Here is a 24,908-nt window from a genome sequence, read left to right as displayed (position 1 = left end):
TGGAAAGCCTATCTGCGGTCTCATTTACACCACAGTGATTACAGTCTTTGCAGCAGTTGCTCTGAATACGTGTAAATGTTAGCGAGCCTAGAATCGCACCCAAGTATGTTCTCATTGCCCCCCCCCCCCCCTTGCATATCACGTGAAATTCATTCATTCAAGATGAGAGGCCTTAATTTGCCAGCTCAGCTGCTGCATAGCTCCGTCTGCAGCGAGTGCGACGGTCGTGAGCCTTCTCAGAGCGAGGTGTACTTTCAGGGGTGCCACAAGTGACTGGTTTTGATCTCGGCTGTGCTGGCACAGGTCGGTTCAGTGGAGCTCCGATAGCCTAATACTGGTGATGGTAAGGACTTCTTTACAGTCCTTGAAATAAAATAGGGATACCACAGAGAGGAATCGAGCTCTTACGTAAAAGCGTCTGTTTTATTTTATAAGACACATATGTAGCCTGAAGAGAGGTCGCTTTTCTTTGGGGGAATACTTTTTGGGTGATAGTAAAATGAGATACTTAACACCTGGTGATTTCCATTACATCTTTCCATGTAGGGTAATGCTCTGAGTGTTTCCTCAGCTACAGTGCATGTGACACGAGAATCTCCACATAAATGAATTGCTGATTCATGTAAATATAGAGTCGAGTCTGCAACAGGGACATTCTGACTAGTTTGACAAAAATGCTTTCTTTTCAACTTATTAACATATAAATATGGTGCATTATGGAGGTTTTTTTTCTACTTTGAAACATCTGTGAGTCTACTACAATTGAAGTTTTACAATGTGTTGCCAGCATTTGCATTCTGCTTAGAAATACTTAAATACTATAAAAGAAAATTATTTGTATGAGCCACTTGGTTTTCCAGATCACCAAAAAAGTGTGATTGATGTACTGTCTTCCAGTATTTCTGCATATGTTGTTTTACAAGTGATACAGACTTACAGAATGTTTGACATGGTAGTTTCTGTGTGATACATTTCATTAACCCTCTTCTGGAGAGTACATTACCACTTCAGTTTGAAAATAGTCTGTATAAAATACAAAGTCCTAAGGAAGTTCATAAACTTACATCTACTAAGGCTTATTAAGCACATAGTAATGATGCTGTTTTAGTTAACACTGGAATAGCAAAGTAGCCAGTGCATCATATGCTAATCAGATACTACTTCTTTCTTGATGCTGCAATTCATATCAACATATGAATTATAAACTGTCAAAGTGTGGTTTATTTTCAGCGTAGAAGAATGACTTGCATGCTAAGTATAGGAATGGTAAAGGATTACACCATACAAATTGCTATTTTGCTTGATAAAAAAACTTATTTAAGATTATATCACAGAAATATGTTTTGAATTACTTAACATTTTTCAAGGATATGTTTTGATATACAATACATCAGAGGATTTCTTGGTAGAGGAAAATGGCTTTATTACACTCTTACTTGCAACAGTCAAACCAAAAGAAGTACATGCTGGATTGCTCCGTTATTTATCTAGTTTCTTACAAAACCGGTTTCTCATTGTCAATGATTTTCCTGTGCTAAATACTTAGTTATGAAGGTTAGTTTAACCAAGTAGTTTAGAGCCAATATTCTAATGCCTTGTCTTCTTATTTTAAAACGTGTAGAAAGTATTCGCACACTTGTAAAGCATGCACAGAAGTTGAGGAAAGTGTCCAAGAAAACAGTAAAGGTAGTGCTAAATAACAGACTTTGTAGGAGAGATTATCAGGCACAAAACTGTTACCCTGCTTTTCTAACGGTACTTGCCAGCTTGGTGCTGAGTAATACTTATATAGCTCTATTCATGCTTTTGCATAATAGTGGGTACATTAAGACTTACTTGCATTAAAAAATGTAGACTTTTCACATCTCAAACATTGACAATGGAGCATTTCTCTGTTTTTCACGCAAAACACATGAGGATTTTTAACACCGAAACCATGTGGAGCTCATGTTCAGCACATTGCAAATGCTTCACATTTCTCTCTAAACAGATAAAGGGTTCTGATGTGGTGTATATCAGATCGTTTCATAGTTCAGCTGTACATGTGAAACAGAATCAGTGGCATATTGATGTAGCTGTGCTAGGGAGACTAGTTGAAATCCCTAAGGCTGCCTTTATTTACTCGTTGACAGTTCCCTTTGTTTTAAGGAGACATTAGAAGGTATATAAAGTTTTAAAACAAATAAGTGGACACAGCAGAATGTAACTGCTCTAAGTTACTAAGGATGAGAGCAATACTAATTTCCCATTAGTGTAATTAGAATTCGTAATTGATACTTTCGTATATATACGATATAGCAGTCAGGAAATAGAGTCTCTACTTACATGACCAACTCGTGTACCCCAGTGAATGCAAGTTGTTTTTGTGCCGATTATTTGATACTTTCTTTTTAAGGTAATGATATGAGTTCCTAAATACATCTTGTTTGATACGGTACTGTATAGGGGAACTTCAGTGGGGAAAATGACAAACAATTTCTAACTGTCCTCCTTCTTGACATCAAGTGTTTTATATAATGTTTCAAACTAAATTCTGTATTCAGCAGACTTCTGACAGTTCATTGTCACTTTTTTAGAAGATCTTCCATAAGTGTGACTCCTATTCTGGTCGTCTTTAGCATGGTATTACTCTGAAATATTCTTTTAGCCTCCCATTTACCAATTCTCTCCTATTCAATAAAGCACTAACATATCTAGTTAATGGCAAACAAATGTTTAAATGACTTAGTATTCCACAGGTCTTAATCACTTGCCAAAAGTTAAAGCTGTGTGGAAGTCTTTTGCTGAAGGAGGATTAGTTTAAGCAAGTGTTTTTCTGGATCACAGATTTAAAACCTGAACCCTCTAGGTGCTGCACGGTGCCTGTGTGGAGCCTGGATACTACTAACTTCCAGCAAAGACAGCCAAAGATAAGAAAGCTCAGTGCCTAACAGGAATCGCTTAGCAGCCTCGAGGGTTGCATCCTTAATCATAATTGTAATAATAGATTTTAATTTTAAACAATTGTTTATTTTTTATGTTAGTTTCAGATTTATTTTTATAATATATGCTGTTTTTTCCACTTTGTTTCGCAGTGCAAAATAGTGGGATACAAGGTTTATTTCACTGAGGCTTTTAATCAAGAATGTGAGATTAGCATGTTAACAACCACTGTTTGAAGAACAGGCCCTTTAAACCCTGTTTATATGTTTACATTTTCTGGCTATCATATTCTCTTGGTTTCTTTTTGCTTTGCTCATCAAACAATGATTATTAACTAGGTAAAACACTGCAGTTGTGGTGCTGTTGGTTTTGGTAGGTTTTTTGTTGGTTTTGGTTTTAGTTTTTTTTTTTAAGTGATATTGGTTACCATTGGTAGAATTAGCAGAACTAGTACAGGAATTTCTGAGCAGCATTATTTGCTTGGGGTACTTGCTTCCTGGCCAATTCTGTAATCCTTTATGAATTATCCCTATGCCTTTTCTTATTGGAAATGTACTGTTCAGTGATGTTTATCATACCTGAGTATGCTGATATACTAGTCAGAACTAGATGCATTTCCTGTAAAGTCTTATTTCCATGAAAGTGAAATATGTAGAAATTAATTTCTGAAAAAAATCTATGTACCGTAGCCAGTTAATTTGTTTCCTGACACTTCAAACATTAATCAGTCCGTTGCAATGTAGAAGCATTTTTACTAGTTGGTTATCATGTATGTGAATTGTTTTTATAAGCTAAGTTGGTCAATTTCCTCATAAATAATACACATATAACCAGCAGCCTTAATAGGACCCAAAATCCATCCATTAAGGGAGCAATCAGTTTAACCATGCAATAAAGCATCATCTTTTTTCTTGCTTATGTACAGACACATGGATACATGCAGACCCTTATCTCAAAGACTGCTTTTTTATAATCACAAACCAACTCTCAAGAATCAAATTTCACAGCTTCCAGCTAAGCAAATGTCCTACAGTATAATAATTGTAAAAAATAACAATGTTATGGCAGCACTAAGTGCAACACAGAGAAAAAAAATGAGAACATTGTCATCGAGTATAAACATTTACATTGGCGACTTTCATGCATTTCATGCTATTTGGTGCAAAATGTACAGAAGTATATTTAAATTTTCTGTTCTCAATTTGCATTATTTTAAATACTTTACAATTAGTTTTTAAAAGTGACCCACATTTGACCTTCAGTAACAAATTATGATGAAAGAGAGGCTAATTAAACATGAAAAAGATGGATTGTTGATGCTTTAATTATCTGTATTTAACACAAAGTATTCCACTGCTAAGTGCAGCCTTTATTTTTTCCCTCTTCAGTAAAATCATCTTGTAGAGTGCACAAATGACTAAGTTACCACTGAATCATTCTGCATTCCCAGGAGATGCACAGAGCCAAAAGGGACAGGATCTAAGTGAAGGAGGATTCATGCTCTGAATAAGTAAAGAACTGTACTATTATAGGCAAGGGGTAGCAAGCAACATCTTTAAAAGGATAGAATCTGATTTATCAACTCAGACAGCTCCCTGGCATTGTACATACTGATATGAACCTGGGTTATAACCATGGTTAGCAGTCTGACTATTGTTGTGTCAGTCTTCATAACGTAGCAGTGTATTTCTGAGTGTTTCCTCTCTCTCATGTTTAATTGCCCCGTTTTCTACTATTTGGGATATTTCCTGGTTTGACCAACTGTCAGCTGTGCGTAAGGGAAACACCTGTCCTGCACTTCAGGCACTTTTTCCTTTATGAATTTTCTTTCAAAAGTTTTATGACATTTACGTAGCTACTGATCTGCTGGGCAACTTTGAGATGTAAAACTTACTGGATTGGTTTTGCATTGAAATATAAAAGAAAAACAACAGACTTAAGAAGTAGTTAGCATTGTGCTTATAAGTCAATTAACTAAATCCTTCACAAGCACTGTAAATTCTGCTATATTTGCTGAACATTTTAGTATTTAATTCCTAATCTTAACAGGACACAATTTTAATTTTCTTTGACTATATATACAGGAAATATTGATATGGACATATGAGCAATTCAGGACAGTATGTAGCAGTCTGGCTTTCTAATTTTTCTAAACAAGTTTGCTTCCAACAGATCTTTAGAAACTATTAACAATGCAAACAACTTTTTTAAGGATTAGGTTGCATGGAATATGTTCTGTGTAATTTTTGATCTACATTTCTCCATTTAAACAAAAATATTTACATTTTTGGGTGTTTTCATCTCACTGTATACTCAGGCAATGCTATTTCTGTAATTTTCTGCCCTGATTTTTCTTTCCTAGAAGAGCAGATTTGTTGTATGTCCATCATCAGATTTTGGACTTTGCTAGCATATACTATATATTAATAAATAATTACACCAGCAAAAAAATAGACCAACAGTTACTATTCAGAATAAAAATAACATTTTAAATTTTTATTGTTTTTGTTTATAAATTTGCATTATTCCAATTTTTGAATCAAGACTAAAAGAAAACTTCGCGTTTATATGGGTGTGTGTCAAGTTTATTGATTATGTAGTTTAATGGAAAGTATGTTGGTAATGTGGACCATGCAGTTCAAGTTATTTTAACGGTGCATGGCCTTGTAGTAGTATAAGGAGAACATTTAAAATACTGTTATTAAAAATATTTGAAATTATTTTCTTACAGTCGATCTCACAATACGCAGTCCTACCAAGCCTTGCTAGATTCCTATCCTGCAAAATGCATGTCACTAGATAAATAGTAAAAATAAAATTCACCTATATCCTTTATACTTTCATGTTTTTTCTTATTTATACTAAGTTATACAGCTTAAAATTTCAAATAATTTGTGAATCTAAGGTCTGAGTAAAACAGCAGATGAGATAAAATCACAGGGTCTCTTTGAGTTTTGACTTATGAAAAAAGGTCTAAGGAGAAGGGAGAGAACACACATATTATGGAAAAGCTAGGACTGTCTTCCATATACTTCAGACAACAGAGACTTCTCAAGGTCACTTTTATTTTGTTGTTGTGGATGACAAAATTTCACACTAATGGTGGAGTAACTAAGGTCAGTTGGGGCATCTAAAATGTGATTTACAACAACAGAAGATGACAAAGGAGGATTTAAAACTGCCTCACTTCTTATTTTAGTGCAATTTCCTCTATAAATATTTAACCGAGAGCAGGTCGTGAACATATGTCAAAATCTCAAAACGCAATGATGTCAGTGACATATATTGGAGTTGTCCAACTGTGTGGAACTGTGCTTAACAGGAGTTGTGCTCATTCTTATATGCCCATTTTCACTTAAAAGAGTTGTAAAATCACAGTTAAGATCAGTTTCTGACTGTATTCAAAAATAGGGAATAACTTTTATATAAAACATATATGAGCAGTGTGGAGGAGGCCCCCCCCCCCCCCTTTTTTTTTTTTTTTTTTTTTTTGTGGAAGGAGAAGATGGGAAAACGAGTAAAAGTTTTGGGTTTTAGAAGTTTGAACAGAACTAATACTCTGGTCACATTTAAAACTGAAAGTATGTAAAAGTGATGTGCTTTCTTTTTTTAATGTTTGCATCAATCAGACAATCCTCTCATTTAGGTAACACAGATGTTTTGTGATCATTAGCTTGTAAAATGCTGCAGCTAACCCCAAAAGTATAGTTTAATTTTACTCAGAGTGGATCACAAATAACACAATTATTAGAAGATGAAGAAAGGCATTATGTTCGTTGTTCAAAACTTAATTTACCTTTCTAACTACTGACAAAAGTTAGTTTATTTTTTTGAAGGCAAACATTGTTCTGTCAGATGAGATTTTCTTACAGATTTTATGTTCTGAATCAAACAACCTAATGGCTGAGCTTGTAATCCTTGAATGAAAGAACTGTGTTGTTGCAGGCAGCATTCTTGGAGTATTAGGAAGCAACAAAATTAATATTTATCTAAGTATTTGATATAGGGTCTTTTATTATCTACAGATAATGTGAAGTCAGATTAAAGATGTAAATGTCAGATTAAAAATGTAAAGGCAGTTTTTTAAGACTAGGTACAGAAGGTAGGTACTAGCTGACGTGCTGAAAATCACTCATCGAGTATGTGGTAGAACTAGAATACAGAAATACTGATTCCATCTGCCAAAAATTCAGAGACCATTTTAACTTGCAGCCATGTCTGAACCAATTCCTTTATGGTACCATGTTTTAAGTAAGAAGATATTTGTTAACTGGAAGGATAAAAATTCCTGCATTGCATAGTCACACAATGATTATGCAGAATCCTCCATAAACTTCCTGAAAAGTAGTTTCTTGTCTGAGGTTGTAGCCAGGAAATGTGTCTTTTGTGATATGTGCCAAGTGTTTTCTTTGTGGTAGCACTTCTCAGAGAGAAGTGGGAGGGGCTGCTATAATTTATCCTGTCTATCCATGTATAGATGTCAAGGACTTCTCAGCCCTGGAGCAGTGTAAAATGAGAAGTAGCCTCTATTTCCTTTGGATACCAAGTCCATGTGAGGCAGAATTGCTTTAACACATTCTTAGAGACCTATCTTTGGGGAAAGTATCTTTTATCAGGACAATGCTTTTACACTGATACAACTTGATGCAGAATCGCATTTCTGAGTTCAGTGTTATGCTGAAAAATGAACCAAAGGAAATTATGGAGACTGTCACGGTGTTCTGGATGTGATGCAGCTATCTAAACATATGCATCCTAGTTCACTTCAGATATCCTAAAGTTTCTGAGATGTCTGCATAGAGCTGTGCAGACAGTGTATGATGCAAGACATGGGTGTCTTCTGGGATACTTTTTTGTAGCTGCAGCTCAAGGCTAAACAAGAAAGCAATCACTAAATCCTTCAGTTTACTTAAATAATAATTAAAATCAAGCACTCTGTGAATTTAGTGCATTTTAGCAAGGTAGAAAATTATTTTTCCAGTAAGTACTTAAGTATTGGTTTGAAATTTGTGTGCCATACGCATACCTATTAATAGAATAAGCATGTGCAAATATATGTTCACAAATATACCAATGTTAAGGTAACAAATTAATTTTGAATTGACATAAACTATTTCTGTTTTCACAGAAACAATATTGGCAGCAGTTAGCTTAACTGAATTTCTACTAATCTTCAGACCTCTCGGGCTGATGTTTATCTCATATTAGGTAAACTACAGGTAGTTCCACAAAAAATCAATCAACTAACTAATATCAGTTGCTGTAAGTTAAATCAGGTGATATAATATTCAGAGACTGCTTTACATGAAAACAAAATACAGATACGGAAGACCAATTTATCAGTCTGGATGTTACACATAAAATCTCTTGCGTTTAACTTACCAGCATGTATATATGTATAATTTCCAAAATAACAAGAGTAGGTTTTTCAAGTATTACATCCAAATACAAAATTATCGTCGTAAAAAGTTCTGGGAATGATGTGGTTTTAATGATGTTTCAAAAAGTATGATTTGAGTATTAAATGTATTCTTACTAAAACTAATGGTACAGCAAGAGTATATATGACAAACTACTTTTGTTCGGTTACCTGATAGGTCACTGTGTGTGTGTTGTGCGTTACCTTTTGTAGGCATGCTTATGAGAATAACTTGGCCTGAAAATTTGTATCATAAAACATTGTCTCTCAGATGAAATCTGGCCAATTGCTTAGGGAAATCTGTTTTATTTATTTGGGAGTCCTTTTTAAAATATTATATTTAACAAGAGAAAAAACTTCAGTAGTTTGCAAGCTTTCTAAAGATGAAAGACAGAAATGGAAATACAGATAATAAACCAACAGCAAATTAATTACTTCACTTGGCCCCAGCATTTTCGCAGTGATATTTTAAGTTCCTGTTTTACTACCTTTACTCTTCACAGCTTTTATGTCTGCTGATTTCAACATACATTTGGTCTCATTCTCCATCATGTCATTCCTGTTCTGAGTGGAGTTACGTTGTCATAAAATTTGAATAATGAAATGGTGAATCATTTTCCTTATCTCCATCCATGTGTTCTAAATTGGTGATAATGGCATAACATGTGCCCGGTGTAATAATGAGAGAGGATATCCATCATTCTGTTGAATCAGAAAAATGCTATTTTCAATAAGCATGTAATTATCTTCCAGTTGCATCACAAGTTTACAGGACAGTAATTGAGTTTTTTGAGCGAGAAGTATTTGTTTCATTTTCAGGTAATGTTGTGAGTTCTTTTACGGAAGGAATAATTACAGAGGAAACTGGAAATCTCTACTTAAGACAGGTCACTACATGCTTAGTCACTGAACCTGAACCCAGATCTTGGGTAAAATCTGTCATGTACAAATGTAGAAAATTCACTCCTCTGACTATATACTGATGATTTTATTCTGCTTCCTGCAACTTAAGGGCCTGAATCTATCACTTTATTTTAATAGATTTTTTTCTGAATACAAATAAAATTTAGCTATTTCTAGGACAGGTGTTAATTCATGTGAGTAAAAGTGACAGCAATGGGTGTGAAACAAAGCAGTACTTGTTTTCATGATGGCTTTCAGCTATGAGTGTTTTTCCTAGAAATTACAACACATAATCTGGGTCATGTTTTTTACACAATTTATTACTATAGACATATAAAATAGAATAGAATAACATATCTGAAATAGCTAACAAGTAGATGGGAGTAGTACTTTATAGGAATGACAAAGAACTACTGCCAAGGTGCAGTAGGTGTTTCACCAGGATGTGGGTTTGTATAATGGATGAATTCATTCAGTAGGTTCAGGCTTGACGCTGGCAGCTCCATTGAGCAGATACGAAACCAGTATTGGTTGCTGCATCACCATAACTCATAGTGTTTAAATTCTCCAAGTCCGTATGTGGAATTGTATGTTACTAAAAAATTTGCTGCTTGCAGTGTTTTTATGTGCTTTATTACATGAATTAAAATAAAATATACTAACATACAAGAAAGATTCAGTTTAGAAGTGGAGGAAACATGTAACTGTTTGCAAAATGACACTGACTTTGCTGTTCTGGGTTTTGCAGAGCTCACTGGATGCTTATATAATTTGTCCTATCTTTTTTGTGCAACATTGGTTCTTTAAATATTTATGAACTGTTACTAGTATTATGGATCTTTTGGTTGTTCTTTAGTGCAGACGAAAATATAAGCAACAGTGTGAAATTCCTCTATGCAGAATAAATTAAGAAGATTTTGGTTTTGTTATATTGCAAAATATTTTAGCACTTACGTGATAGTCAAGGAGACTAGAGGATGTTTTATTCAGTCGGCCCTTCAGACACTGCTGAACAAACTGAAAATTCATCTTGGACTTTCTAATACTGAATATTAGTGTACCTTTCTAGGAACCTTGAATGCTAGATTTATGTATTTTTTCTTTATTAATTCTTAAATACATAAAGTGACTGAACTTTTCAAATTATACAGTAACCTTCCTGGAGAATTAACGTTACAGAAATATGAAGGAACTGGCTAAAGTGTTACTCTATCAAATGTTTCTAAAAGGCTTTATGTATTTATAAGACTTCATGATCTACTATTGATGCAAATTACTAAGAATAAAAGGAAATCCATCTGTTATCAAAGAAAAAAAATAAGTCCAAGGATTTGAAAGATTTAGCATTAAGGACTAAGAATTCATATTTTCTGATGGGTTTATAGTAATAGACAGTAGAAAAGAATTCTTTTTGGCATTCACAGTGTGGTGTTGTTTTCTTTTAATTGAAAGAAAATGACTTTGCCATAAAAGCTTCTCATGTAATATATCCTGTTTCATTTCATAATTTCATATTGTTCACTGAAATGTCTCAATTAAAATATGACCTACGCCATTTCATGTCACGTTGGGCATTACTGGTTTTGTTATTATTACCCTTACATTTAATCAAATTTTCTGTAGCTAAGTAAATAGCATTTCATCAAGAGCTGTTGGTTTTCAGTCAGCTAGGACACAGATTACTGGCATGAGAACAGATCTAAGGCCAGTGTCTCCGATCTGAAACTAATTGTGTGCTGGTAATAGTACTGCCCACAGGCAAATCATACTTGCTGTCCTGATCTATGATAGATTTTTCTGTACATTAATATTAAATCAGATGGAGACACTTTGTAATACTGTTACAGTTACTATCTTTAACCTTTCCTTTTTAATTTGAAATATACACAGTTTGGAGATACTATCTCCGTGTTCCATTACTGAAAAGAAATGAAGAAAAATCCCAAGAAAAGCAGAACAGCCATGCTTTCTTCTTTAGTTTCTCTTTTTAAAACAATCATTTCTTTAGGCGATAAAGCACTGTTGATACTTACTTCAGTATTTACCTGTAAGATCACATATTTCGCTGCTTGGCTCAGAGGAGAGAGGAATGTGTCTGACGAATTGCAGCAGGGAGTAGTGCCTCGCTCTAGCTTGGTGATTGTGGGCTAGCTGCTCTGGGCACGGGTGCCAGAGCGCTCAGCATCAGCTGCGGACCACATGCTCACTGTAAACAGTATGTGTGTATTACTGCATTAAGCCACTGCAAATATTCACATTTTTCCAGCCTGAAGTTGATGAGGGTGACTACTGGAGCATGTAGGAGCTCTTGTGCTGTACCAGGACTCCGTTCCAGGCTCTTCACAAATGCAGAACTTGCTGTAAGAGCTGCCTTTCAACAGGGGGTATGTGGAGGGTAGAATAACACATGCCGTAGTCAGCACATTATAGTGCTGTGAAAGAAGGCTCTCTTCTGGTCTGTGTACGTTGTTCTTGTGAAATGATTCCAACAGTTCGAAATCTGTTTTTTCACCTTGCTAGTTATGCAAACAGCTCTTCACTTTTTCACTAAAGCAAGTGGGAATTGTTCACTGTCATAACTAATAAATAACAAGAGTACCCAATCTACACAGCATGGAAGTGATAAAAACACATGCTTGTGAGCGCTTGAGATTTCACAGCTATTAATTTTGAACTTTTTCGTTGCAGTTCTCTTTTACAAGAGTGGATGCTGTTAGTGACAATGAAAGATTATGGCAACATGTATTTATCATTATGAGCTTATAAGTTCAGTGTTAGAGATGGTCAGAAGATGCCCCTAAACCTCAAATCATAAAATGTATCTTGCCTTTATTGAAAGTTAAACATTTTTTTCTTACTTCTAATAATTTTTAGTGCTAATTTAATACTAACATTAATAAGTTTGAGAAGCTTTCTTTGTGTGTAATGAAATGTAGAGCTCTTATCAATGTTAGTGAATTCCTTATATGTGTACTGAGGGAAACTAGGAGTTTATTTGCAGAATGCTATTGTATATACAACATGTATTCACATACGTAAAGGTCCTTTACAAAATGTCAACTAATACTATACCATATTTGGGATTAAAAAACGTCAGGAGGACACTTAGGCTTCGAAGAACGTTTTTAAAATTTTTAAAGGCACCTTGTCATTTAAAGTCTAAATGACAAGTTTTGCCTAAAAGTATACTCCCCAACTACTTCTACGTAAATCAAAACGTGGTAGATCCATTTTGAGATTGCAGTATTCACAGTGTGGTACCAGTGGTTCAAATCAGAAACGGCATTTTTAGTTTACAGGTAGAAACAAGGATTTCAGTAATAATTAGGCATCATTCTGAAGCTGTGTACTGTAAGACAGTAGAACACAAAGAATCTGAATGCTGATTTTATAGTATTTATGTTCAAATTTAACAGCTGAAACAGAGAAAAGAAATCCTATGGTATACAGCAGGGAAAGTCCTGAATAAAAGAAGTGATTGAATAAGAACATGTCTAGAAATGTTAACAACTCATTTTTTTAATCTTTATCATTCTAGAGACTCCATCTCCAGCCTTTCTAAAATCCTCACTGGGGTGGTAATTTTTTTCACATTTTCAGACTATTATCAAAGCCACGCTAATCTGGACCAAGGGCATATCTGAGTCCTGGAATGTCTGAAGAAAACATTTTGCTGTCTTTCCTATTTTTGACATAATAAGAGATTCAACTCAGACTTTTTAAAAACATATTGAGAGGACAGTTTGTTTATTTACAAGGCAGGTGTTGCATGTTGCAATCAACAGTGTATAGTTTGTCACAAGATTAATAAGGCAGAACTGCAGATTCAAGAGGCGTACGCTGTCAGTGAAAGACTAGCTCAATAATTAGGCAATCTGACTACGGCTGCAGTGAGTTTCTGGTAGCTTGTAATGTGTATCTCATGTTTAAGGTATTGTAAGCTTGTGATCAGAGAAGGAAAAGGAACAATCTCATGAGAAAAAGGAATCCAGGTTGCAGTAAATACATCTTTCTGCCTACCATTTTTTTTTTTTTTTTTTTTTTTTCCCTGTAGTGGAAAACTGCAGGTATTTGTTTTGCCTCCCAAAGGAAAGGCCTAGCATTTAAGAAGGACTATCCTCATAGGAAAGGAGAACACTTGAGAGTTCTGTCTTTTTCTTCTTTCTTTCTGTGTTTCTTTCTTTACCCCATAGAATTTTCTTTGGCACTCTGAATGAAGAGCTGTTTTTTAACCATTCTAGCATTCTAGCTTCTGGCAAAGTATTTTATTAAATAATTGAAAAAATAGTTTGCGATAACTTTGTCAAGTAAGACTGATGTTCTCTACTTTCCTAATCCTCAAAAGCAGTGCACTTTGAAGACACTGGGAGATATAGATAGGAACACTCTTTCTATGTTTTTAGGACTGCCTATTTTTCTTCCTATGTTATATTTGGAGGGACTCTTACATGAAGCATAGGCTACCTAACTAATTTGAGGAAATAAAAGAATAAGACAAAGAGAACCTGTGATGGAAACAATTGCTTCTAATTTTTTTTTTCTCCCATTTTTCTTTTATTTAAATGTAAAGATTCTGATTAAATAAATGAATGCAGTGAACCTTAAAATAATCACTTAAATGTTGTATTTTAAAAGAGCTGTTGTGAGCACCAAATAAAGTCAATCTGTTAAATTATTCAGGGGTTTTGGTTTTTTCTCTCTTTTTTTTTTTTTTTTTTTTTTTTTGTTTTTGGTGGAAGAATCAGTAGGGTTTCAGTAGAATATATATACTGACATATATAGGAATTTTACTCACATACAAGATACCTTGTAGTTCTATAGTATCTGCATTCTAATCCCAGTTATCATGCTCTGAGTTTTCAGTCTGACCTTCCCAGTGCCAGTGTGAAGATTCCTAGACTTTCATTTCAGTCTCTGTTCTTCCCACCAAACCAGATAATTTTTCTAACATGGTAAGAGTCAGATAGTACTGCTCACTAAAGGGTCAAACATTAACAAAATGTGAAAACTGAACATTATTAAAATTTTGTTCTTTCTGCAGGATTGTGTCCGAGGTCTAGAAGTGTGCTTCTTCTATTAGTTTCTTGTGGGTGGTGTTTTTTGGGTTTTGGGTGGTGTTTTTTTTTCTTTTAATAATTAAATTCCAGAGTAAAACCTTAAGTATTTGAATGTCTTAGCATATACGGTGAAATGTAAGACAGTAAAAACAGGAAAGATCTTAATTTACAGAATTTCTATGTCGCATATAATAGTAGTACATGTCTGTATGACATTTTGGACACACTTTTCCCAAAAAGGGATCTTTTGTCTGTTATAATAATGACAAAACCAAACAACAACAACAAAAAAGTTCCCCAAATCACGCTGATTTCTGTTTCCATGAATCAACACCCTAAGTTAAATTCGGAATCAGTCTGGCAAGCACCTATGGCTGACCTATGCTGTAGAGAATAAACAGAGGAAATGTCAGTTTAATGACTAATCCTCTGTTTCTCATGAAACCTTTTCTTTCCAAAAGAGGCTTAAGTATTTCAAGCACAAATGAAATAGTGCCCATCTTTTCTACTTTTCCATAATTCAAAAGCTAGGAAGCTTGATTTGTGAGCTTATTCTGTGACTTTGTGTGCAATTGACAGTGAAGGGGGAAAATGAAGCAATGTTACGCCCTTGCTAACTCTTTTTAAAGGAAGGAATATACTTACTTACTCATTAATGTTCCAAGCTATGAATAGATTCATGCTTTATAGCACAGCCTTAGAGGAGGTTAAGAGAATTTAAGGATTTATTGCACAGCTTTAAAGGGGGCTAAGAGAATTTAAAAGAAAGATATTCAGACTGGAAAATTCTGGGTAAACATTTACCTATCTTCTTGGAAGTTCATTATGAAATTATGTGTTGGCATTTTGCTGGTACAGAAAGAAAAGAAAGGTACAGACAAAGGACTAGAAACACACTGATGACTTATTGTTAGACTTGAAGCAGAATAAATGATTAGCGTCTAAAGTAGAGAGCAGAGGTAATAAAAATAATGGCAAACTACTATCCACAGTGCATAGTACATATCCAGTAATATAATTTAATTTCTTACAGTACTGCATGATGTAGTACTGTATGATTGTGCAGTAGTATTACGCTGTCTCTGTGTCTGGGGCTTAAACTTGTTCAAAGTCTTTGTCTAGTTCTAAAGAGTAGACATTTCATGATGACCTGCAAATTAATCCATTAATATAATGTGAAATAATAGAATCACATCAAAGTGTGGTTGTTTAGGTTTTGGTGGTGTGTTGTGGTCTTTTTGTTTTGTTTTGTTTTGTTTTTTTTTGGGGGGGGGGGGGAGTTGGTGTGTGTGTATTTGTGTGTTTTGGTTTTTTTTAATCAAATATTCTCATTTGTGTTTAATGGGAGTGGGGGAAGAATCCATGTGAGAAATACAGGACCTTGTTAACAGGGTTTTCTCAGGAGTATCCTTTAACATAGGTTCAAATCTGTCTTATTCTAGACATGGTCTCAATATTATTCTTTTGGTTCATTGTCCATAAGATGTAGATAATAGCATTTTTTTGCTTCATGAAGATGTTATGAGTTTGGACAGAGGTCAGTAATGGAACCAATGTTGTTGCTCAGTGCAAGATTTTGTCCACACTCTGGATTCTAGACTGCAAGTCAGGTCCAGTTGCTGTGAGTCAGGTTCCCTGATATGGTTGTGCTGTCATACATCCTGAAGGAAGTGCAAGCAAGCACAAAATTGTAGGGTTACTACATTTAGCTTTTAGAAATGTTAAGACACTTTTTGTAGGACAGTTTGAAATTACTCTGAGACAATGTATCATATATATTCATAGAGATGGCAATACAATACAATACAATAGTGTATGAAGTGTAATGGATTTCAGCATCTTAACAGATTTTAAATTTGGTTCTCCTGTGAACATGGGGTCTTTTATTAAATTTCTTACATGTTTTCCTCCTGTTTACTACACCAGAATTAAATTCTTATTTACTGTTTTATATTGATAGTAGGATAATAGAGCTCTATATTTACATTCTCAAACTATTTTTCATTGTTTAAATGTTGTAGACGTTTCAACCTAATATTACAGCTTAGTGGTCTTACTTAGTGCTATTAAGATAAGCTTAACTTCATGCACATTGACTGTAAGGGGTAAGGTTTTCAAAAGTTCCCTCTGCTAGTCTAATTCTGTGTTCCCTGCAAAGATTTAATGAATTGGGATAGAATTATGCTTAACTATATTGTATGAATATATTTTAAACAGGATTGTTGTTAGATCCCTATATGTACATTAGGTTGAGTTCTCAAGGTAAGAATGAGGTACAACTGCCAATTTTAATAAGAATGATATTTAAAATAGTAACTTAAAGGTGTAGTTTGACCTTAGGCCAATTCATCTCACCTCATCTTGCTTGTCATCTAGCACAAGTTAGTTATCTAGGGCCACTTCAAAAGAAGAGGGATAGATACCTTCAGAAGTCAAGCTATTCCATCTACTTTATGTATATACTGTCTCCTGGACCTCTCTCTCCATTGATCATAGGAGAAGAGTAGCTTTGGTAGCTTCTAAGTCACTGCACTGGGGTGAGATTCCAGCTGTACTGTGATTTTTCAGAAGCAGACATCAGTTATGATTTTACTGGGTGTGTGTTATATTTCATCTGTACAGATGACTGTGCAGACCTATAATAAAAAATACTTTAAGATATTTCTGTACATTTTGACTGTTGGAGCATGGACAAGTGGACAAGTGTATCTGGTAGTGACGGCAGGTGATGGGAACACAGGGAACAGGTCTGCTGAAGGAATGGATCCTTCTGCCCTCTTATCTGTTGGCTGTACGTGCTTTCTGGAAACACAGGAAATGTTTGGGGAAGCTGGAAAAGCAAGCAAAATGCAAGTGCTTTATAGATATACTTTCAAGCCTAGAAAATGAGGAATATGCAAACTGAAATACTGGAAAGGGTTTATAGCCTTCCTAATAACTAAGATAACATGCAGCAGCCACAACTTTTACAAATGTTTTTATGTTTTGTCCTCTATTTGGCATTTGTCTAACAAATATAGTTTAAACTCTTTACAGTCAAGTGAAAACACCAGATAGATTAATTTTATGTCATGCTGTACACATAGAAGTTGTATATAAATGTGCCAAACACAGGGATTTTGTTGTTGTTGTGACTGTAGGAACATTTGATTTTTTTATAATGCAGTGTTTCATTAATCATAATGTCAGTGCTGAAGATTATTAAAGAGGTTTGGTAGTTTTACCTCTCAGCTGAACCTCTTCAGGAAGAAAAAGGGAAATAAGAATGAGATGGAAATACTAGCAATGCTCATACTCAAAAAGTTAATAACAATGAAAAAAGTGAAATTGTGAAGGTACTTTAAAGAAGTTCAAAGAAATCAAATTCCTGTTTGTAAGATTAATCCTGTTTGTTTGCAAAGTAATTTGTGAGAACTGTCTGTTTGATAAAAACATACTATCCTGGCCTTGTGATAACACAGTGTAGCATTTTGTAATTTCTGCGGTGTTCCTTATATTGCGACTTTATAAAAACAGTTTCTGTCATTGATCTTTCTTTACTCTTAAAATACGTAATTTATTTGTAGAAATATAAAGTGAAAGCAGGAATACAGTTGCTCTAATACACAAAGTTTTCATTTGGAAAACAGAAAAATTATAGAGTTCTGAATGTAAGATCAACATATTTCCAAACTCTGCATCTGTATGTTCAAAGTCATGTCGTGTCCTGTTCCCTCCTTGCTGAGCAATGACGGACAATTTTGAGGTAGAAAAAAATCATAGGGTAGATCAAGACGTTTCAACTGAGAAAATGACAAGTGTGCATTTTTCTTTCCCTAAGGTGAAAAAATAAAACCAAACAGCAAAGCTTGGAAATATTTGCACACAGGAATATAGTGGCTGTTGGAACAGGGAGATAGGGGTGCCTTGGGAATCTTAACAGAAATGGTTCAGAGGGGTCCATCTGACTAAAATGGATTCTTATGTCCTTGATAAATGTCTGCCTGGCTGCAGATGAGAGCTATATGGGATGTCATTGAATATCTCTGTGAAGAGTAAGATGCTGTGACAGAGAGGTGCTTACAGACTCTCAAAGTTACTACAATAAGGAGCAGTAACTCAGTAAGGCAGATTCTGTAACTGTCTTAGTTCCTGTGAGTTGTGTAGGAGACCAGGATGTGTTTATGATTGCTTATACATGACCTATGGACTGTAGGTTTAGTCTCCATGCCCAAACGATATAATATATAGGTTGTCTGGACTTTGAATAATCAATTCTAACTTTATTAACTTTTATTTCTTCAAACATGGGTGCCTCTAGCTATCTCTCATACATAAATGGCTATATTACATAAATACACATCCTCTTATTAGTCAGCTTTCACAAACTTTTTAGACATAGTCTATGAATTTCTAGGGGTCTATAAATATCAAACTGATAAAAAGAATTTTACAAACTGTGCAACTAGTTCCTGTGACTGGTTTCTCTACCATTACAGGGTGTTAATGTCAATCACTGCAAACCCAAAAATTTGGAAGGCCACATCTTGGTTCCTCTTCTCGCAGAGTTGTTATCTGTAGAGCCATAAAACAGACAAAGAGCCAGACTGAGTACACAGAAGTATCATCATTCTTATCTTACTAGTCCCTGGTTAAGTGGATTGGAGATGATATGGAAGATTTAGTTGTGCCTTTCTCGAAGCTATTGCTGTAATGCAGGTTTGACTTCTGTTCTAGCAAAGGACCATTTGAGGAGCAGTTCGTTGCTGAAATATAGCTGTTCCTGTCCTTCAGACTGGGGGGGTGACCTGTAAAGAGAAGATGACGATGGCTGTCACTATGGTTTAAAAGAGGTATTTTCTGTCCCTTTCTCTGATCTTGAACTGAACATATTATAAAATACCCCCCCACCCCCCCCACCCCCCCGTATCAGTGGTTTAGAATTTGTCTCCCATTTGTAGAAATAAAGAAACAAAGTTCACATGTGAAATGCAGAAACAAGTAAAAGGCAGAGACCTGCATACTCTGAGCACTGTATTTACAGGACTTAAGGTTAATATTTTTTATATACTGTTTATCCTCAGACTTGCTATTAAATCAATAGAATTGTTATTTTCAATACCTAACAAGCCATTTTTTTTAGTAATTAATCTTTTGTCCAATAGTAAACAAAAAGTGGGTTTTTTTGCCACCTCTGATACAGTTCAATTATTTTTTTTCATGTTAAAGAATTAGTTATTGTTCTGCAATATTGAATTAATTTTTGCATGGCAATTTAACTCTTAATAATACCAAATATAATTAGAAGTAAAATTTAATTATAATAATTTAATTACTTTAGAGAGAAAAGGAGTAAAATATTTTTAGCAAAAGTTACTCCTCTGTATTTTTTTCATTAGCTAACATGTTAAAGAACTTTTGAGACTTAGCACCTGCACATGTGTATAAGGTAGTTTGCATTTATTGTAGTATAACATTTTAATTCAAGCAGTAGACAATTCAGAAGAAAAAAAATATGTAATGTCCATATACACTAACAGTGTATTATTTTATCTTTTCATAGACTTAAACTATGTTTAACCTTTAAAACTTATTTTTTTTTTAATCAAAGATGATATTCCTGAAAAAATTGCTATTTTAAAGAACAGTACTTAAATGATATGTAAATTCTGAAGTTAAATGGTTGTGAATTAAGAAGCATGAGAGAGATTTCAGAGTAGAGAGAGTAAGAACTGGAAGAGGTTTGTAGTATGGGTGTTTTATAGCTGTAGTTAACATTGATACAATAATATTTGATAGGATTGAATATTCAGAGGTATACAATGAGTAGTGGTATCTGTTACATTTCTGTTTAGTATTGTAAAGAAACTTTCAAAAATGTGTGTGTGTAAATTTGTGTGGTAAGGCAGACCCTGTTCAAAGTGAGAGGCTTATTGTTACTTGATCACGAGACCTGGTACATTTATACCGCTCCTTGTTTTGTTATTGTAAATTTTGTTTTGTTTTAAGAAGCATAGCCTGCCAGAGTACAGAGCTACAAATTCTGTTGTGAATTTTATGCACTGGTTGATCACTGCTGCGTTTCATTGGTTGCTGGTGGCACAGTCTCAGTGCAATGCATTAAAATAATTTGTTACATTTCTAGCAGCTACTGAAAAATTATGTTCTTTGATGTTTCTGTGATGATTTAAAATTTTTGGACATAAAAATTCTTACTGCCCTACATAAGCAAGGATTCTTGCAAGTCGTATAACTGCATAACCGTTTCATTCACCCGCTGTGAAAGTGATCAGGGACTAAGTACCTTATGTAAGCATCTGTCTGCTGCCTTTCGGAAGTGATAGAAATTCACTGCAATGTACTTGGGGGTATCCTATTCTTCTCCAGTAATCCCAGCAGGCGAAGTCCAGTAGAAGAAAACAGCTAATACAGTGTCAGTGATAAGGAGTTACAAATGTCAGCATAGTCTCTTTCTAAGCTATCACATTCCCGGAAGATGCCAGTGAAGTTAGTATATTAGTCATTGCAGTTTCAGCATTTATCCTCTGATGAGACCTACTTGAGGATAATCTGCATTATACATTCTGTGTAGTATCCTGCAGTGCAATATCAGTGTAGAATTTTATTTTGATACTATCTTGGTAGAAGAAAATTAGAGGCTTTTGCTTTCTTTTGAAATAGCCTCTAAGCCAGTGGTATCTGCAGTTTGTTTCAGTTTCTTTAAAAAAGTTGACCTTGTATGCTGGGTTTTCAACCTTTTTCTGTCTGTGCATATGAGCTGCGATGTTAGCATAGTATTTTAAAGAAAAAGACAGATTACATTTTTACATAAATATGCATGTACATTTATAAAATACAAAAATGTCCATTTCCTGCCTTTATTCCTAGGTAGCAGGCAATAGCTAATGCAGCTACAGTTGCTGCAGAGTTTTGGCAACCATGTTTCAGAACTAGTTTTTTTATTTTGTGCTTTTTGCATTTTTTTATGGAAAAAATTATTAGCATAATTTAATTCATAGGTTCATAGCTGTTTATCAGACCAGCTACCATGCTTCTCTTGCCCTCCAGAACAGGATGGCTGGGTTCAAAACACTTACTGGGAATGGTTCCCAGCCTGTGGTGCCTGCTGAATTGTGGTTGAGCACTCTTGGGGATTGAGTGCTGGTTGGCATCAACCACAACTATGCTGAAGGTTGTGCTGATAATTTAGTGCTATGGATATTCAGTTGTCAGAAACTGGGCATGTGCCCCTGTATAGTTTACTACTATAGATAGTGCTTTACTGTCCACTCAGAAAGCTTTTAGTATATTCCAGTAATGGACTTTTTTAAAAAGAAATAAAAATATTTTTTGTGTCACAACTACCTGCCAGGATGTTAACTTAGGTACATATTTCAATGTAGAAAATAAAGGTTTATGTGATAACTAAATATAGATATACTTAAAAAATAAGTAACTTTGCATTCATAAATACATTTTTTTGCATGCACTTAGAAAAATGACTGATAAATATCAGGCTTGTGATTCTCTGCAGACTATTACTTGTAGGCTTGTTTTTAATTTCAGATCTCACCTTAAAAAACAAAGGTAAAAAACCCAAAGCAAAGAAATACCCATAATATTATTTAGTAGGTATATTTTTACCTAGATTTAATTTGCTTTTCCGACTCCTTAAAAGCTTAATAAAAGTTTTTTGTAGGTAAAATCTTTCTAATATAAATATCACCATTGCTACTCTGATTACAGTACTCTACAGAATCAGTGATCTTTTCCTCTTTCCAATATATTTGACTATTAAGCAAAGTGTCATGGGAAGAATAATGCCCACAGCATTTACTGCTAACCACTTGGAACTGCTTTTTGTAGGAATGTTACCAATGGTACTGTGAACTCAAATTCTCATTTCAGCTTAGGTATAAAAGCACACTAGAAAAATTATCCTAAATTTACATTTATATAACTGAAAGTAGACTATGTCCCATGATACTTTTACTGTATATCTCTGCAAAGTGGCAATTGAAATACTCCCTCACTTAACACTAAAACTGAAATCCCTACTATTGGGTAGGAACTTAAATTCCTTTTATTGGGAAATATGTTAGTACAGGATGGCTGTGAGTACCACAAATTGACAAGACCTACCCCTGAACAGACTGTAACTACCTAGTTATCAGCAGGCATCAGTGGTATTGAGTGAAGCTCAGATAATTCTGACAATGTAAAGTTCTGACAGGTTCTTGTTCACTTCTTGAGGCAAGATTGGAATTTCCCATTGCAGTAAGCTAATGAAAATGCATTAGGGTTAACAGTAGGAACTCTGGAAAGGTTTTATTAATGTCCTAATTCTGGGGATCCTCATTAAAATGTTCTAATGGAGATACGAAAACTCTGAAATGGCTAATACCAGTGGAAAAAAATATAGTACAACTGCTAATATTGCAGTTTGATGCATGCTTAAATTGTTAAGGAAAGAAGTAATGAATCACTTTTTAAGTGTGTGTGTGGGAAAGCACCTAAATATAATTCTTTCACACTCAGGTAATAACCAGATGGCTGGAGGGATAGTATTCAAATTAGGAAAAAATAATATGTATATATATGGCCAAGTATGAGAGTTTTTAGCATCCAAAATAATTTGAGAATTACATGAGAAATAGCTGCTAAGAATAAAAGTGCTATTTCAACCTCACCGCATATAAAACTCACAAAACCAATATACTAAATGTGGATTATTGTAGCTCCTTCAAGCAGTTTGGAGACTACATGGCATGCCATTCCAAAGCCCATATTGCTCAAATTCAGATACTTCTGGTTTCAATCAATCTTTATTATCCACTTAAGTGCTTGGGATTGATCAAAACAGCTGGCAAGGCTTGAAACAGTCTATCAGGTGTGTGTGAGCGACTAGCCTTTAACATGGTTCATTAGCATATGCCCTGAAATCCCTTTTGCTTCATACAGGACAGGCTGTTGTACACTCACAAGTCATCCATCAAACAGCCAGGAAATTGGCTGTCACATGGCAACTACAGCAGTGATATAAGCGCAAACGTATAACTTTGTTTATTTTGTTTTGGTTTTTTTTCCTTCTCCCCCTATGGGAAAGTATGTATTGCCTTATTTCAAGTTGTTTGGAACCTGAGGGGTTTTCTGCTTGTGAGAGTTATGAATTGAAGGCACTAAAATGTAAGCTTTTAACAGGAATGACATTCTCGTGCAATGTAAGAACTGTTAGTCTGAAAAAAATAAATCTTGGCAAACTCATGGTGAAATATGAAGATCACATGATAATATTGTACTGGAAATTATATGAGATTTAAAAAGATTGATTGTAGCAAGTGTTACTCAGAGGTGTATTTTCAGCAATCCTGACATTCTTATGAATTTCAGCTTTTAACATTACTTTTTCCTTAATTATAGTAAATTACATTGGGTCTTCTTGTGAGTTGACCCCAGCCAACAGCCGAGCACCTGCATGGCTGCTTGCTCACTCTCCTTTCCCATGAGAGGGGGAGAAAACAGAAGAAAGGTGAGAAGACTCACAGACTGAGGTAAAGGCAGTGATAAAGGTGTAGCAAAAGCTGAGCACACAAGCAAAGTGAAATACGGAATTCATTCACTGCTCCCCATCGGCAGGCAGATGTTCAGCCTTCCTCGTAAGTAGGGCTTCATCACATGTAGCAGTTACTTGGAAAGGCAAGCATCCTCCCTTTCTCCTTCTTTTCCCTGAGCTTTTATTGCTGAGCATGGCATCATATGGTACGAAATACCCCTCCCTATGGTCAATTTAATCAGCTGTCCTGGTTGTGTCTCCTCCCAGTTTCTTGCTCACCCCCAGCCTGCTTCCTGGTGAGTGGGGAAGAAAGAGGAAACCTCGATGCTGTGCAAGCTCTGCTCAGTGATAGCCAAAAGATCTGTGTGTTATCAGTGCTATTTTCATCACAAATCTGAAACAGAGCACCATACAGGCTGGTGTGAAGAAAATTAACTCCATCCCAGCCAGATGCCATACAGCCATCTAATTATTACCTTATATTTGTAGGGCTGTTTTTTAAGAGTTAGGTGAGCTACTATTCCCCCTGTCTTTTTTCCCTCATATTACTAAGTCTTAATTAGAAGTTCATGATAGTGTTCATAAAAATTCAACTCTTTAGAGGTGGATAAAGTAAACGGATCAAATTCACTGGTTTGCCTTGTGTTATGAGGTAGCACAGAGCATTGGATAGAAACTGGTGAGTCTGTCTTGGAACCTGAGTGTCCTGGTTTCAGCTGGGATGGAGTTAGTTATCTTCTCAGGAGCTAGTGCAGTGCTGTGTTTGGGCTTTGATGTGAGACTTCAGTTCCTCAGGCCTCACTAGTGAAAAGGCTGGAGGGACACAAGGATTTGGGAGACAACACAGTCGGGTCAGCTGATCCAAACTACCCAAAGGGATATTCCATACCATGGGACAGCATGCCTGGTATATATACCTGGGGGGTTGGCCAGGGCGGCCAGGTCGTTGCTCAGGGACTGGCTGGGCATCGGTCAGTGGGTGGTGAGCAGTTGTGTTGTGCACCACATGTTCCTTTCTTCCTTTCCCCCTGGATTTTATTCCTTCCGTCCCCCTTTTCATTGTCATGGTTGTTAT

The 24,908-nt window shown here is 35.2% G+C and overlaps 1 protein-coding gene across 3 annotated transcripts in view; it reads left to right on the top strand.

Moving 5' to 3' along the window:
• PCDH7 (protocadherin 7) overlaps positions 1–24,908 on the top strand; it is a 288,813-nt gene that overhangs the window by 6,873 nt on the left and 257,032 nt on the right. The gene's annotated exons all lie outside the window — the stretch shown is intronic.

The sequence above is a fragment of the Falco punctatus genome, assembly GCF_963210335.1.
Source record: "Falco punctatus genome assembly, chromosome: 1".
Lineage (NCBI taxonomy): Eukaryota > Metazoa > Chordata > Aves > Falconiformes > Falconidae > Falco > Falco punctatus.
This window is presented reverse-complemented; position numbering and strand designations above follow the sequence as displayed.